We start from the raw sequence: 17,965 nt of genomic DNA, 5'->3' as shown, positions 1-17,965 counted from the left end.
AGAGTACAAGTATACCAATTGGACAACAACAGCAAACCACACATACAAATACAAAACAAAACCACAGCGGCGGAGCGTTCCGCACGTCTGGGACGAAATAAACCGCACAATGTGGGAACCAGAAAAGAAGCTGATATGAGTTCAGCTCACCCAGAGTGGATCCGCGCTCGGGCCCTGGGGCGGTCAGTCGCTCACAAAGGCCGAGCGCACCAGGGGAACGGCGTGCGGCAGTCTCAGCGGCTGAATTGAGATGCGGCCAGTCGCAAGCTCCTCAGCCGAAAGACAAAGATGCATCGGTGGAATATCGCTTCTCCCCGAGCGGCGGAGAGGGAGTCTCCCCGGTTCCAAGAAAGGGAAAGGAGGGAACGGGGTGCCTTGGCTGCAGCGTCGCGGCCAGGCGCGAAGAGCTGCGGGAGCGGCGAAGGTGCCCACTCCCCGCTACCCTCCGCAAGCGAGCACTTGATTATCGCGTTTTATGCCGCATGTCTGATGTAGCCCTACAAGTGATTTAATAACACTTTGAAGGCGTCGAGCTAAAATCTTCACGAATATATTATAGTCCACGTTTGTTAGACTGATGGGACGGTATGATTCAACAGACTAACTTAATCGGATCATTCGTTTTAGGAATTAGTACTACGCTGGCCGTAGTACTTCATAGAATTCGTTAATCAGCCTTTCAAGTGCGACTGCCATTTCTGTTCTAAAGGCTTTATATAGAGATGCGCCGCGACCGTCTGGCCCAGGAGACTTACTTGAACTAAGCTCCAGAATCGCTGATTCAATTTCCTCAGTCTTAGGAATGGCCGTACGGGGTGACAACGTGCCAGCTATTTCAGCCCGCTGCACGTGTCCCTATCCAACCGGACGGGGCGCACTTCAGAGAACTGCGAATAAACTGGCAGCCACGTGGCGCGGGGTCAGCTCAGGACCCGCCAGCGCCGCCCTTAACGGAGCAGAGTTCTTCGAAGCCCCTCTGACGTCGGCTCCGGACCTTTACACCTGTGCGTGTGTGCAACACGAGTATGTGAGCCCGCCTCCTCCAAAAGGGCGGGTCATCTTCGGTGACGTCAAACGGTGACGTCGAACGATGACTGGACGAACGTTTCCGCTCGCTTAGAATCAAGGGGGGGACAAGTGCTTATAAGCAGCGGTTGTCGGCTGCGAGAGGGTGCTCGTTGTCGTGCTCGTCGTAGTGAGCTGTGTGCTCGTTGTCATGCTCGAAATGTACTAGTGAGCTGTGTGCTCGTAAGCTGTTTGCTGTATGTTAGTCTTGCGGGCTCCATATGGGAGTCACGCTAGACTGTCGATGTATGTCTTGTCTTAAATGTAAATCCTGTAAATGAATCCTGTTCACCGAGTTCCTCTATACGACCTTCAACTCCTTCAAATGGTGGCAGCGGCGAGGTCGTCCGACGACTCCTACATCTGTTTGACAGCGGTGGGATCGTCCGACAACTCATAAAACTGGTGGCAGCGGTGGGATTCGAACCCACGCCCCCGAAGAGACTGGTGATATGGTGCTGCTTCAGTGGGTGAGCGTTTGGTTTTGGCTGTAAGATTTACCTGGCTTCAATTTCTGTGTTTTTGATTTGATTCGCTGGGGATCTTTTACTTGTATTTTGATTTACGTGGGTATCGCAGCAAGTATTGTGCGACAGCAGAGCCAAAGCTTAAAGTAGCGACCATGGTCCTAATGTGTTTGACGGGAGCTGACCTGTTGTGGTTGTGTGAAGAGCTCGAGGTAGACGTAGAGAAGGACTTGACGGAATCAGAAATTCGTAAGGCCATTCTGCAAAGTGGCAATGATTTGAAATTATTCGAACAACTAGGTAAACGAATTCTAAGCAAAAGACAGGAACAGGAATCAATTAGGCAAGAACGCCAAAAGCGCGAGCGAAAACGCCAAGAGCGTGAGCAAAAACGGCAGGAGGTTGAAAAGGAAATGGCAGCAGTGAAGAAACAGATACAGGATTTGCAGCAGTTAAACGCACGAGGAGAATAGCGGCTTGAAAAATCTGTAGGCTGGAAGCAGCGAAAGTGGGAAGAAGCAGATAGTAGATTTCAGTCGAAAGCCGAGAGAATGAGTACTACCTGTGAGAGTAGCAACACGTTCATAGGTAAACTCGAAGTGCTAGCAGCTAACGGTCTCTGCTGCCACTAAGGCAGCAGAGGCCGTTAAAGGCCAGAGTGAGAGCGACGAGGTGCTGTGCCAACAGAGGACTGTAGAGACAGCTAGGCCAGCTGCGAACAAATTGGCACAGTTACCGCGCGTGTGCGTCGCATCTCATGGCATCGAGGTCGTTAGCGAGGTACAGGGTATTGTTCGTGAAGTTAGGCTGCTTAAGTTATGTTTGGGTATTGGTGTTTGAGAGCCTTCGGTTTAATTCTGCGTAAACCTTTACTCTTGTGCAGCGCGACAGTCGGGTTTGGTCGAACTCAAGAAGAACGTGAACGCTCGCTTTGGCGGCACGAAATTTCGGGGCAAAATTTGGGGTTCCCAGTTGAGTGACTAGCACTGAAATTTTGATAGGAAGCCTGGTGGGTTAACAGCTGATTCCGGGCGTTTGCACGCTGAGTGGTATTGTGTTGCCGGATCGACTCTTCTTGCCAGTTGTTGTGAGATGGTTGAAGGCATTCCAAGTACTGTTACGTTTCGCCTCCGACGTGCGGTATAGCCGGCGCGGATGCAACGGACGCCGGGGCTTCGTTCACAGCGGCGGACATTTTGGCCAGTTCAGCGCTGCCCCAACACCTCCTGCTAAGCGCGTCCAGGCATGTTTCAATGCCGCGTGTGTGCGCTTGTGTGCGCGTGTGTGTGCGTGTGTGCGTGTGTGCGTGTGTGCGTGTGTGCGCGTGTGCGCGTGTGCGTGTGTGCGTGTGTGTGTGTGTGTGTTGGTGCCCACGCTCGTCAAAGCGCGGCAGCCAGGGAGAGGAGCTCCCCAACTGCGAAGCGAGGAGGTCTGACCGGCGCCGGCCCGGCGGATACTTGTCCCTTGTCACAAGGTGTCCGTGCGCCGCCGTCACGTTCGCCTCTTCCGAGCCGTTCCTTCTTGCCCTCGACTCCGAGAGTATAAAAGCAGCTGCCCCCGGACAACAAGAGAGAAGCTTCGATTTATTCAGTCGAGTAACGTGGTCTCCCGTTTCTCTACTTCGGTCGACCTGACCGGCCGCTCTTTTGCGATGCTAGAATAAACAAGTTGTTCTGTTAGCAGTCGACTCATCCTTTGCCAGGACCTTCGGATGCTTCCAGCTGTGCCCCCGGCCGCCAGGCCAACGCTACCCTTGGGGCTTGCGACCAATTTGCAACAGTACGCAGGGGTTGCAGAGAGCAAAGCCATCGTCTTGCTCGCCAGCCATTCTCTTCCTGCCCAGCGGTTGCCAGCACTGGCCAGGCGAGATTTTCCGGGACATTGAGGATGATGATGATGATGATTGATGTTTAATGGCGCAAGAGTATCTAAGGCCAAAGGGCGCCAGGACATGTGTTTTTGTTTAGTAAAATTGTGGGTTTGGTGCTATGACTAAAATGTAAGTTGTATAGGCCTACACGTAAGACAAATCTATAAATACTAGTGATGATGATGATGATGTATGGCGTTTTGTGGCGCAAGGGCCAGGTATGGCCAAAGAGCGCCATGTCTGTGCTAATGAGTCTGCAGTGTACTTATGATTACTATGGAATTGGTGTGAGGTGGCTGTACAGAGGCCTTAAAATATACGCTCTAAAGTGCGTAAAATCTGTATGATAAAATTATGGCGATGATGTATGACTTGTACTATGAGAGTTTAGATGCATATAAAAAGAATGGTGCGATAGGTAAAATATATCACGATTATAAGAAATGCCAGAGCACTACTGCCTCCTTAGAGCCCTTGAAGCACAAGGCCCTGGAGGCATGTGCTACGCAAAACAATTATCGCAGTGGCATCCTCTCGAGAGAGGAGGCGCTACGAATTCATGGGACTAATAACATGTAAGACGACCTCTCTGAGGAAACCTAGGACACTGTTTGTATTAAAAAGCGGTTCTGGACCGAGAAACATTAGAGGATGAAGAGGAATGTGTCGGCGGTATGCTAAGGAAAAATATCTCTTTCTCTCAGATTCAGCTTCCCGACACTCCAGGAGGACGTGGAGTACGGTCAGCCTCTCCCCGCATCTACCACAGATTGGAGGCTCGCTTCCGGTGAGCAGAAAATTATGGGTGCCAAACGTGTGTCCTATTCTGAGACGACAGAATAGGACATCTGTTCGGCGCGATTTTGTAGTAGAGGGCCAGAATCCTAACTGTGGTTTTATCAGGTGGAGCTTATTATCCGTTTCCGCATCCCACATGTGTTGCCAGTGATCTCGCAGCCTCCTTCGCAAGAAAGGCCTCAGATCCGTGACAGGCACCGCAGTGGTAGGGTTAACAGCTTGCAATGTGATTGACGTGGCCATCTCGTCCGCCAGAACGTTACCTTCGATTCCCTTATGGCCAGGGACCCAGCATATTATGATATTCTTGTTAGATGAGTACGCTTTGCACAAGACCGAATATAGTTCATTAAATATGGGATTTTTATGTTTGCTGAGTGACATTAAGGCCTTCACGACGCTGAGAGAGTCTGTATAGATCGCTGCTTTTGGAAGTTTGGATTTTCTTATGTGCTTTACAGCAGAGAGTAATGCGTAGGCCTCGGCCGTAAAAATACTTGTTTCCGGATGCAGTACATCGGATTCCGAAAAAGATGGGCCGACGGCTGCATAGGATACCCCGGCATTTGACTTTGAAGCGTCTGTGTAGAACTCTGCGCAGGAGTGCTTGTGCTGGAGTTCTAGGAAATGCGTTCGGATTTCGGCCTCAGAAGCGTGCTTTGTAACTTTTATAAAGGATATGTCACATTGTATCACCTGCCACTCCCAAGGAGGTAAGAGCCTGGTTAGGTGCATTAAGCGATGCTCAAGGAGTGGGACATGCATTTCATCGCTAAGCTCCTTCACCCGCAGCGAGAAAGGCTGTCTTATGGAGGGAGGATTGCTGAAAAGTGTAGCGCACGTCATATCAGTAACGGTATCAAAACATGGATGTTCAGGATTAGAGCGTACTTTAAGGAAATATGTAAAGCTAATGTATGATCTCTGTAGGTGGAGAGAACATTCATTTGATTCTACATATAGACTTTGTATGGGACTCGTTCTGAAAGCGCCAGTGGCCAGTCGGATTCCTAGATGGTGGACAGGATCTAGGATCTTTAGTGCGCTCGGGGCGGCAGAGTTATATACTACAGCACCATAATCCAATCGAGACCGAATTAGGCTCTTGTATAGGTTCATTAAACACTTCCTATCACTACCCCATGTAGTCTGGGATAGAAGTTTCATTAAGTTCATTGTTTTCAGACATTTTTCTTTCAGATATTTAATGTGTGGAATGAAAGTGAGTCTGTAGTCAAGTGTGATACCTAGGAATTTCTGCTGTTTGCTGATAGGTATTCGTTGTCCACACAGTTCTAAGGAAGGATCAGGAACCAGGCCTCTCTTTCTTGTAAAAAGAACACAAGAGCTTTTGTTAGGATTGATCTTAAATCCATTCTTGTCAGCCCACATTGAGACTTTGTTCAGGCCGTGCTGTACCTGTCTCTCGCACACTGCGAGGTTACAGGATTTGAAAGCTATTTGTATGTCGTCCACGTAGACAGAATAAAAGATTGCCGGTGGTAATGAAGCGCGAAGCGTGTTCATCTTCACGATGAAGAGTGTGCAGCTGAGCACGCCTCCTTGCGGTACACCCGTTTCTTGCGTAAAAGGACGCGAAAGTACATTTCCTACTTTTACCCGGAAGGTACGACTGGACAGATAGCTTTCTATTAGGTTTAGCATATTACCATGGATGCCCATTTCTGACAAATCTCTTAAGATTCCGTAACGCCACGTCGTATCGTACGCCTTCTCCATATCGAGGAATATGGATAAGAAGAATTGTTTGTGTACAAATGCGTCCCGGATATTGGCTTCTACACGTACAAGATGGTCAGTTGTGGAGCGCCCTTCTCGGAAGCCGCACTGATAGGGATCAAGGATTTTGCTCAGTTCAAGGAAATGGATGAGTCGCCGGTTAATCATTTTTTCAAACACCGTACAAATGCAACTTGTGAGGGCTATCGGGCGGTAACCTGCCACTGAGGAAGGGTCCTTGCCTTGTTTGAAAACAGGGACCACAATGGCTTCCTTCCATGCGGTTGGAAGGTACCCTGCATCCCAAATGGTGTTGAAAAGTGTGAGTAGTGTAACCTGCGTGTCATTGTGTACGTTTTTGAGCATTTCATACATGATTCTATCAGATCCTGGTGCGGAGCTGTTGCATACGCTCAAGGCAGCTCTCAATTCAGCAATACAAAAAGGACGGTTGTAAGGCTCATTCTCTCGAGCTTTTCTTGTTAATGGCTTACGTTCTTCTGTTTCTTTGTATTTGAGAAAGGACTGTGTATAACTTGTTGGACTTGACACGCTCTCATAGTATTCCCAGAGTGAGTCTGCCTGGTCTTGCAGTGTTTCGCCCTGTGTGTTTACCAGGGGGAGTGAATGTGTTTGCCGCCCTCTAATCCTATTTACTCTGTTCCAGGCTTTGGCCTCATCCCTAAACAAGTTAATACTCGATAGATACTTTTGCCAGCTTTCTCTTCTGGCCTGTCGGCGGGTTCTCCTACCTTGGGATTTTACTTTTTTAAGGTTGATAAGATTTTCTGCAGTGGGGGAAGCGCGTAGCAACCCCCACGCTTTGTTCTGATTCCTACGTGCGATTCTGCATTCATTGTTCCACCACGGGACATGCCGTTTGCATGCCGAGCCGCTTAATTCACGTATGCATTTAGATGCGGCATCTATTACGATGGCTGTGAAGTACTCCACAGCAGCATCGATTTCTAAAGAAGACATGTCATCCCATGATATACTAGTTAAGTTTCGGAACCTCTCCCAGTCTGCTGTGTCAATCTTCCACCTGGGAGCCTGTGGCGGATATTCGTTTTCTTTAAGTGTTCTTAATAGTATGGGGAAGTGGTCGCTTCCGTAAGGATTGTTCATAACTTCCCATTCGAGTTCAGGCAGAATGGACGAGGAAACTATGCTAAGGTCAATAGAGGAAAAGGTTCTGTTTGCTAGGGAGTAATACGTGGGTTCCTTCTTATTCAGCAAGCACGCACCTGAAGAAAAAAGGAACTGTTCAACAAGACGACCTCGTGCGTCTGTACGAGAGTCGCCCCACAGGGAACTGTGCGCATTGAAATCGCCAAGGACAAGATAAGGTTCTGGCAATTCGTCTATAAATGACTGAAATTCATGTTTGTTTAATTTGAAGTGTGGGGGTACATAAAGCGAGCAAATGGTGACGAGTTTGTTTAAAAGAACAGCTCGAACCGCCACTGCTTCAAGGGGCGTTTGTAGCTGTAAACGCTGACAGGAGATACTTTTATGAACCAAAATGGCAACACCGCCTGATGATACGACAGCATTATCGCGATCTTTGCGAAACGTGACATACGGTCGGAGAAAGTTTGTGTGTTGTGGTTTTAAGTGTGTTTCCTGTACACACAGCACTTTTGGATTGTGTTTTTGGATAAGCTCTTGCACGTCATCAAGGTTCCTGAGAAGTCCTCTGACGTTCCATTGAATTATTGGTGTATCCATATTGGTAGTAAATAAGTGCTGTGTATACGAAAACAGAAGTATGAATTACAGAGATTTCAGAGCTTAGGTTCCAGAGCTCTTTCGAGGCCCTGTAACCGGGGTTTTACTCTTTTTGAAGCGTTCGAGGGAACCTCGCCGCTCCTTAGGCGCTTGGTGCGCCTTGAGGATAGGTGTTGTGTCCATTGCCTCTTGTGAGGCGCCGGACACGTGCTCTTGCGAGCGAGAAGGTTCCCGGGAAAGTCTCGCCTTGGAGGGCAAGACCCCTGCGCCCACCAGCCCGGAGGTCGATGGGGCTCCCTGAGGGATTTGGCTGCGCCGGCTGTTGCCAGCGCTGGAAGGGGCCGGGGAGGTTGGGGCAGCCTCGGCTGCGCCCACCTTCGGGGTCGGTGGCCCCGTCTGCTGGGTTGACGGAGCAGCGCTAGCTGCCACCGCCGCGGGGGCAGATGGCGTGACTGCCGACTCACGGCTTGTGGGTCGGACAGCCGCCGGAGGCCGTTGTGACGCTGCCTCCTGACGCGCCACTTCGGCAAAGCTGGCCTTAGGAGGGTATGTAACCCGCCTGCGTGCCTCCTTGAATGAGATATTCTCTTTTACTTTGATTGTTACTATTTCTTTTTCTTTCTTCCAAGACGGGCATGAGCGCGAGTATGCGGCATGCTCGCCATCACAATTTACACAGTGGAAAGAATTCTCACAGGCTTCAGAGGAGTGTTCATGCGCGCTGCATTTTGCACAAGTTTGGCGGCCTCCGCAGCTCTGCGAACTGTGGCCAAAACGCTGGCACTTGAAACATCGGAGGGGATTTGGCACGTACGGTCTTACACGGAGCTTGGTGTACCCGGCCTCGATTGACTCGGGCAGGACACTTGAATTGAAAGTCAGTATTAGGTGTTTGGTCGCAAGTTCTTTACCATCTCGCCTCATCTTAATTCTTTTGACATTTATAACATTTTGTTCACTGAAACCTTCCAAGAGCTCGGCCTCAGTGAGCTCCAGCAAATCATCGTCCGAGACAACGCCGCGGGAGGTATTCATCGTGCGGTGCGGGGTTACTACTACTTGGGTCTCCCCAAATGATGCTAGCTGTGGCAGCTTCTCAAATTGCTTCTGGTCGCGGAGCTCCAAGAGGAGGTCACCGCTTGCCATCCTCGACACCTTATATCCTGGGCCAAAAACTTCGGTAAGAGACTTTGATACAAGGAACGGGGAGATTGTTCGTACTTGTTTAGCTGGTTTTTCTGCGTGGATGACATGAAAACGAGGAAAATTTTGGACTTGGCGTCCGAAAAACTGAAAGAGATCTTCGGTGCGCCCTCGTTTCTGAGTGCGATCAGGGAGTTTAGGAAAAGCATTTTCCATAAGTACAGTTGGGTTTTCGGCCGCGATGCCGACCACCCACCATGGAGCCCAACAGGGGGACGTGACAGGAGCTCCTGCGATAGAAACCCTGCCAACGCCAGCCGTACATCGCTGCTATAACCAAATACAGCATAACCAAGGCTGGCTAGCTACACAAGGTTAACCCTTGCCGCCAAGGAGAAAGGAAGTAAATAGAAGAGAGAAGGAGACAGGAAAGGTGGAAAGTAGGGGAAAGACGAAGATTGTAGGGAGAGAGAGACAGGAAAAGGCGACTGCCGATTTCCTCCAGGTGGGTCAGTCTGGAGGTGCCGTCTATGTGAAGCTGAGGCCGAAGAGGTGTGTTGCCTCCGCCGGGGGGCCTTAAAGGTCCAAACACCCAGCTTCGGCTCAACCCCCAGGATCCCCTTTTCCCCAGACACGGCTAAGCCGCGCACGGCTACACGCGGGAGGGTCCGACCCTCATGTGCTCGGGTCCGTGGTGTCGCAACACACCAAACGCCTGCTGACGCCGACGCCCCTGCGGGGATAAATACTAATGAATGAATTCTAAAATTATGAAGAGAAATATAAAGTCTTAGATGCATTGGTTATAGGCACACATGGTAAATTGTTGCGGATTGACCGAGTCCCTTGCTGTACAATTCTTGCTCACGCAAGAAGTGCAAGAGAGCTCAGACATACTTTTGTGCATCAGATTGTACTTCATCTGTGAGGCACAATCTGATGGTTAGCATGGAATGAGATGATATCTAGAAAGTTAGCTTGAGCAAGATAATTAAGCACTCTTTCAAAGTTAACAAGAGCCTCCTCTGATAAGAACATCGAGGGATGGGGTGGTGTATGGTGTGTGTAGAGTTCCTTAAAATGAGCTACTCGCTCTCGGTGAAGTTCGGGACATTGAATGAGGACATGTAGAACGGTTAAGTTCTCACCGCAGCGTGTGCACGTCGGTGGGTCAGTTGCAGTCAATAGGTGTTTGTGTGTGCCATAAGTGTGTCCTATTCTGAGTCGTGCTAGGGTGACTTCAGTGTGTCTATCAAGCTTCAGTGGGAAATGTTTGGTTAATCGCGGTTAAAGCAGGTGCAGCTTATTTTCCACTTGCTTGTCCCACTCATCTTGCCAATGGTTATGAAGCACCATTCGTACCGCAGGTTTCATATCTACACCAGGTACCCAGTTTACATCAATAATATCCCGATGAGCCGCTTGTCCAGCATTTTGGTCTGCCATTTCATTGCCTGTGATCCCAGAGTGTCCTGGCAACCAGCATACAACAAGAGCAAGGCTTTGTTTATATGCTACATGAATGTGTTTAAGGAGCATGTTTATTACAGGGTTTCGGCTTGCTTTGCCACAGGACAGGGCTGTGACAACGCTTAATGAATCTGTGTATATTATGGACTTTTGTATCTTGTGCTGCACTATGTATTCAACAGTGATCACGATACCGTACGCTTCGGCTGTAAAAATGCTGCTATGGTTATGTAAGGTTTTAGTATTGGAAAAGTTTGGGCCATGCGCTGCACATGATACCGAAGTTGCCGACTTCGAAGCATCAGTGAAAAATGCCATCGATCTATACTTGTCTTCAAGGGCCAAGAAATGTTGCTGGGTGAGGGCACTTGCACAACTCTTTTTGTTCAGTGCTGTAAAGGACAAGTCACAGGTAACTGTACATTGCTCCCAAGGTGGGATGGGTTCAGCATTGTCGCTTTCCTGTAGATCTGTGAAAACTACTCCGAGTTTTTCCGCAACAGATTTTACTGTCAACGGGAACGGCGGGGCGTGTGAAGGCCTGTTTAAGGACAACTGATTTGTGGACTGATCACTTATGAGTGCTTTGCATGGATGTTGTTTTAGTGACATGATTCTTAGTGCATAGGTGACTCCCAGACATGTACGTTGATAATCCAGCGGCCACTGATCCGATTCTGCACAGAGACTTTGGACGGGGCTCGTCCAAAAGGCACCAAGCGCTAGACGGATACCTAAGTGATATATAGGATCGAGTACTTTAAGTGTTGTCTTTGAAGCCGACTGGTATACAATACATTCATAGTCTATGCGGGACAACACAAGGCTTTTAAAAAGAGATAGGAGGCAATACCTATCTGTTCCCCACGACTGATGAGATAAAACCTTCAAAAGCTTCATGGTTTCAAGACATTTCAGTTTCAACTGTTTTATATGCTGCATGAAGGTTAGCTAACTATCGAAGATTACACCTAGAAATTTCTGTTCTTTTCTATTTATCAGGTTTTTCCCAATATCGTAATACAAGGGTCAGGACATACCCATCTACGTCTGGAAAACAGCACACTGGTAGTCTTCTCTGCACTGAATCTAAACCCGTTCCCGTCTGCCCATTTCGCGAGCCGGTTAACACTTAACTGTATCTGGCGTTCACATATGGACAGGTTGCAAGATTTAAAGTTGATTTGGATGTCGTCCACATAGACAGAATAAGACACCATTGGTGGTATAAAAGAGCGGAGAGAGTTCATTTTGATTATAAAAAGTGTGCAACTTATCACACCTCCCTGTGGTACACCGTTTTCTTGAATAAAAGTGCGCGATAATACATTGCAAATTCTTACGCGGAACTTCCTTTCAGATAAGTAATCTTGCAAAATGTTCAGCATACTACCACAAATTCCATAGGACGACAGGTCTTGCAGAATACCATATCGCCAGGCAGTATCATATGCCTTTTCAAGATTAAAGAATACAGATAGACAGTATTGGCTGTGTACAAATGCATCACGTATATATGACTCAAGCAGAACAAGATTATCGGTTGTCGACCTCGCTCTTCGGAAGCCAGATTAATGAGGGTCGAATATACCGTTATATTCGAAAAAGAACACAAGGCGACGGTTAATAATTTTTTCAAATACCTTAAGTAGACAGCTGGTCAGTGCAATTGGTCTATAGCTATTAACTAAGGAAGGGTCTTTGCCGTGTTTGAGTATTGGTAGGACTATTGCTTCTTTCCAAGATGAAGGTATATGACCAGTTGCAAAAATCTTATTGTAAAGACCTAAGATGCAGTTTAGGGTCTCATAAGGCAGATTCTTGATTATTTCATATGTTATTGTGTCAAAACCTGGAGCCGAGCTACCACAAGAGCCTAGGGCAAGCTTCAGTTCATGGAACGTTAATGGTCTATTGTACCCTTCTGATGACTCTTTTGGATGTAGAGGAATATTTTCAGCTATTCTTTTATGCTTTAAGAAAATTTCGGAATAATTTTCCGAACTTGATACTCTCTCAAAGTGCTCGCCAAGAGTGTTTGCTTGGTCTTCTATTGACTCACCAGAGCCATTGACGAGAGGAAAAGGATTTGGACGTTGTCCTTTTAGTTTACGTACCCTGTTATATACACATCCGTGTATGAGTTTATGGAGGATACGTAGCGTGTCCAGCTTTCTCTTTTCGATACTCGGCGAATACGGCGGCCATTTACCTTGGACCGCTTAAATTCTATTAGATTTTCTATGGTTGGGAGTAGCGTGAAAATCTACTCCATGCTTTGTTCTGGAGTTTCTTTGCAGTTTCACACTCTTTGTTCCACCACGGTTCTAGATTTACTTTATCTGTGCAGGATTGAGGTATGCAGTTTCGAGCAGAAGAGAGGATGTGTTCAGTGATATAGCTAGCCAGTTATTCTACACCTAGATGGCCCACTTCTAAGCACAGTTGACTTATGTTTCTAAATTTTGACCAGTCTGCTGCATGAAGTCTCCATTTTGGGGGGTAAGCTGGTCCATCGTGCCACTGTTGTTTCTAGGAGTGTAGGGAAATGATCGCTCCCATATGGATTACTGATAACTCTCCATTCCAGGTATGGAAGAAGTGATGCTGACCCTATGGCTAAATCTATACATAAATACGTGTTGTCTGTGGGACTGTAAAAGGTTGGCTCTGCCTTGTTAAATAGACAGGCTCCAGAAGAAAGAAGGAAGTTCTCTATTGCCCGTCCTCTCGCATCACATCTTGAGTCAGCCCAGAATGTGCCGTGAGCATTGAAGTCTCCGATTACTATATAGGGTTCGGGAAGCTGGTCAATCAGCTTTTCAAATTCTGCAATGTCAAACCGTCCATCGGGCGGTAAATATATAGAGCAAATAGTTATAAGTTGGTTGAACAATATAGCCCGAACAGCCACTGCTTCAAATGAACTTTGGAGTAATACATGCTGGCATGCTAGCGACTTTTGGGCTATGATTGCCACCCCACCTGAAGAAGTATTGCCATTATTTCTATCTTTACGGAAAATTATGTACTGTCTTCAGAAGTTCTTGTGTGTAGACTTTAAATGTGTTTCTTGAACACAGAACAGTCGTGGCTGATATTCCTCTAGCAGATCTTTGATATCATCTAGATTGCGAAATAGGCCCCTGGCATTCCACTGAATTATTTGTGTAGCCATATTGAGGAAGATTTTTGTTTGTGTTCAAGAGCACGTGGTAAAGATAGATGGATATGTATACAAGGGCGGTAACCGTTTAGGTTACTGGTCCCTTTCTTTGAGCAGTTACAGGAATTTTCTCTCTCCTAGCGCGCTCCTGAGAGCGCTGATCTTTCGGCGTCGATGACGCCGGGGATTTTTGATCGACCTCCATAACCTTCTCTGAGGTGCTGGAGGATCGTGAACTAGGCGCTGAAACTCGCGTCCCAGGCCGTGGAGTTCGGATTAGCTTTGGGACCTGCGGGACTGGAGTCGGCAGGTCCACCCTCGATGTTGATGCAGCAGCACTTGCTGCAGCCACCAGGGGGGCAGGCGGAGTGATTACCGGGCCACTGTCAGTGACCGCGGTAGACACCCGAGGGATTTGTGACGCTGCCCCCCGTCGCGCCACCTCGGAAAAGCTTGTGTGATTCAAGTATGACAGACGTTTCCTTGCTTCTTGAAATGTTATATTTTCTTTGACCTTTAATGTAATGATTTCTTTTTCTTTCTTCCATTTAGGGCACGTTCTAGAGTAGGCTGGATGGCTTCCATCACAGTTCACGCAATGTGGAGATGAGTCGCAAGTGTCTGATGGATGATCATTCCAGCTGCATTTCGCGCAAGTCTGCCGTCCTCGGCATGTCTGGGAACCGTGCCCATACCTCTGGCACTTAAAGCACCGTCGAGGATTTGGAATGTACGGCCTAACACGTACTTTGATATTGATATATCCTGCATCCACTGTACGAGGCAACACACTGGTACCAAAGGTTAGTACAATGTGCTTTGTTCGAAGTTGTTCGTTATTCCTGCGGATTAGAATTCGTTCTACCTTGATGACATTTTGGTCCTGAAAACCTTCAAGCAGCTCTTCATTACTAAGGTTCATGAAGTCGTCTTCAGAGATTACTCCACGGCTCGTGTTCATGGTTCGATGTGCGGACACAGTGACCGCTACATCGCCTATGCATTTCAAGTCATTCATTTTCTCATATTGGGATTTATCTTTCAATTCAAGGAGCAGATCTCCATTGGACATTTTTGTGGCTTTGTAGCCAGGTCCTATCGTGTTGCGAAGGCATTTCGCCAGCAAGAAGGGGGAGAATTTACGTACGCTCGTGTCGCTCTCACTATGGATTACATGGTACTTAGGGAAATTTTCTTCATTGTTTTTCAGAAAGAATTGAAAGGTTGCATCGGTGCGCCCTCTTTTTAGAGGGCGATCAAGGGAAAGTGGTTTACTAGAAGCCATATAGGGGTCTTGAGTTCGGCAGCAGCGCCAACCGCCCACCACCGAGCCCAACATCGGGACGGAGCAAGTCTTACGAGTAAGACAAGCCCTCGCCAGTTGTACGATGCCACTATAACCCAATCTGGATTACCCAAGGTTGGCCACCCACACACGGTTAACCCTCGCTGCCAGGAAACTTGGAAGTAAATAGAAGAGACGAGAAGACAGGAAAGATTGAAAGGAAGAGAAAAAGACGCAGAATGGAGAGGAGGACAGGAAGCGGCAACTACCGATTTCCCCCGGGTGGGTCAGTCCGGGGGTGCCGTCTACGTGAAGCCGAGGCCAAAGGGGTGTGTTGCCGCCACCGAGGGGCCATAAAGGTCCAAACACCCGGCATTGGCTCAACCCCCAGGATCCCCCTTTCCCCGGACACGGCTAAGCCGCGCACGGCTACACGCCGGAGGGTCCAACCCTCATGTGCTCGGGTACGTGGTGTCGCAACACACCAAACGCCTGCTAAAGCAGACGCCCCTGCGGGGGGCCATGGAGGAGCTGTTAGGAATGGCCGTACGGGGTGACAACGTGCCAGCTATTTCAGCCCGCTGCACGTGTTCCTATCCAACCGGACGGGGCGCACTTCAGAGAACTGCAAATAAACCGGCAGCCACGTGGCGCGGGGTCAGCTCAGGAATGTGCTACCCACCAGCGCCACCCTTAACGGAGCAGAGTTCTACGAAGCCCCTCTGACGTCGGCTCCGGACCTTTACACCTGTGTGTGTCTGCAACACGAGTATGTGAGCCCGCCTCCTCCAAACGGGCGGGTCATCTTCGGTGACGTCGAACGATGACTGGACGAACGTTTCCGTTTGTTTGGAATCAAGGGGGGGACAAGTGCTTATAAGCAGCGGCTGTCGGCTGCGAGAGGGTGCTCGTTGTCGTGCTCGTCGTAGTCAGCTGTATGCTCGTTGTCATGCTCGAAATGTACTAGTGAGCTGTGTGCTCGTAAGCTGTTTGCTGTATGTTAGTCTTGCGGGCTCCATATGGAAGGCACGCTAGACTGTCGACATATGTCTTGTCTAAGATGTTAATATGTAAATAAATCCTGTTCACCGACTTCCTCTCTACGACCTTCAACTCCTGCAAATGGTGGCAGCGGCAAGATCGTCCGACGACTCCTACATCTGTTTGACAGTGGTGGGATCGTCCGACAACTCTTACATCAGCCGTAATACTGGCTTCTAGAGCGTGCACAAGGTCGTCCTCTAATCTCGGCATCAGCGATAGGAATTCTGTTCTGAAGTAGTCGGTGTTCGGTGTATTAAGGCTGAATATATCTGGGCAATGTTCGACGAATGCCTGCTTGATTATTTCTCTTCGATTTTTGATTTCGTTTTGATAGCATATTTCTGTTATCTCTTTCGACAGAGCGTGCCTTTTTTCATCACTGAGCGCGCGTTTGGTGGGCGTCTCTCCGGACCACAGTTTTTCGTTACGCGCCCTTATCTCTGCGCCACGGTACATTTCTTCGTCTATTGCCTCGAGCTTAGTTCACCACGGCGGTCGGTTGACAGGATCGGATATTCAGACAGCGTTAAGCATCGGAACGCAAGTGCGGCAATGTAAAAGAGACTCGGCATTTTGTGCATGCTATGCAGTGAGAGTCTAATGTTGAGTGTAATTGCAACCATAAGCGACTGCGAAAGGAAATGAGCCCGAGTATTCTTGGGGTCATCTAAATTGGGGCACTGCGTGTAGCGAGCTCAAACGGGGCACCCAAGACGACAGAGAAGGACAATTTCTGTCGCTTAGCGTGCCCCGTTTGAGCTACAGATCGCTTCAGTTAAGTTCGTAACCTCGTTTGAACAGAAGGCACTTAGGTACTATTGTCCAGGAAAATCTAGCCGTCTATCAATGACTTGCGCGTTTAATGTGTGTCGCTCACTTATGGTGTGCGCACAAAGGGCATGACTCTTCACATTCCAGCTTTTAAGTTTCACGTAATTTTCTCACGAAGAGGCAAGGTGCTGCTTTGCATGTAGTTCAATAGACAGTGCACGAAGTTCGACCTATGCACTATGTATATAGCTAGACAATACCGTTTTCGCCGCATCACTCCATGACGCGGACGAAAACAGCGAAGCGCATGGGGAGTAACTGTTGCCGTTCGTCCTCCCGTTGCTCTCTTTCCGACCAGGGACTAAACACTTACTCTCCGAAATTTGCACGCGGCACGCACATTCATGCAGTTAGTCATTTGAGTGACGAAAGCGCCCTTTTTAGGACTAACGGCCCAGTTACTCCCGTTCTCCCCGGGATTTTTCTTAGAGTGTATACTAATCGAACTACTCAACACTGGCTTGGCGCTCTTTGGCCATACCTGGCCCTTGCGCCAATAAACACCATACATTCATTCATTCATAATCGAGGTACAACCAAATTAAGAAGGCCCACTAAACTTCAAGACACTCCCTCACCAGAACAGGAATTGGCCTACCCGGTGCAGTATTCGGCCACCACCTCCCGAATGGTTCACTTAATTACCCAATGGCCCTCAGTCCCCAGCAGCTGTGGAGCACCTGAGCTACCGAAATAAGTTACAGTAATGTTGGGGCCTATAGAAAGTGTCGCAGACATCTCCCAGTACGAGCCATTAAATCAAATTAACTGCGCCAGGACGGCCAAGCTGTTTTTCACTAACTGCGTCACAAATGTCGGTATAGTACGTGCCGCAAGCCTAAATTGTTTGAAATATCGCAGACTGTCAAACAAAATTACTCACCTTGCCGTAGTCCAATACTGCAGTGGTGCCGTGTCGAAGTGCAGAATGAACGCAAGAATACGTCGGGAGCCCAACAAACCCAGGCTACTACAAAAAAAGAAAAGAGGAAAAGAAAAGAAGGGCCGTTTTCGAACAGGCGAGCTTGACATGCGCGGTCGGCCTCGTTCGCTTCGGTTGCGGCATGTGATGCGCGCTTCTGGCGCCTCTGGCGTGCAGGTTGTTGCTACGTAATTCAAGAAAAATAAGTCGCTAAGTACAAGTTCATTTATACGCAAGACTCTTCCGTTTTAGTGGGAAAGGTAAAAAAAGACAATGTTTATATTCATTTCACATTCCTTTTTTTCCGTTGCTCACGGCAGTCAACGGAAACGATGGGCATAACGCAATGATGGACTTTTTTAAGCGTTCAGCGAAACCCTCACGAGGATAGGCTGCTTCTAGTAGGCGTGTATATAGCCTGCGCATTAAAGCT

The 17,965-nt window shown here is 48.3% G+C and overlaps 1 long non-coding RNA gene across 1 annotated transcript in view; it reads right to left on the bottom strand.

Moving 5' to 3' along the window:
* The window catches only part of LOC129382190 (uncharacterized), a 38,100-nt gene extending 20,342 nt beyond the window's left edge, over positions 1–17,758 (bottom strand). Inside the window, exon 1 of the long non-coding RNA XR_008610273.1 lies at positions 17,494–17,758. This is a non-coding gene — a long non-coding RNA (uncharacterized lncRNA). The remainder of the gene's footprint in view (positions 1–17,493) is intronic.
* Positions 17,759–17,965: the final 207 nt, after the last annotated feature.

This window comes from Dermacentor andersoni, chromosome 6 (assembly GCF_023375885.2).
Source record: "Dermacentor andersoni chromosome 6, qqDerAnde1_hic_scaffold, whole genome shotgun sequence".
NCBI classification, from domain to species: Eukaryota; Metazoa; Arthropoda; class Arachnida; order Ixodida; family Ixodidae; genus Dermacentor; species Dermacentor andersoni.
This window is presented reverse-complemented; position numbering and strand designations above follow the sequence as displayed.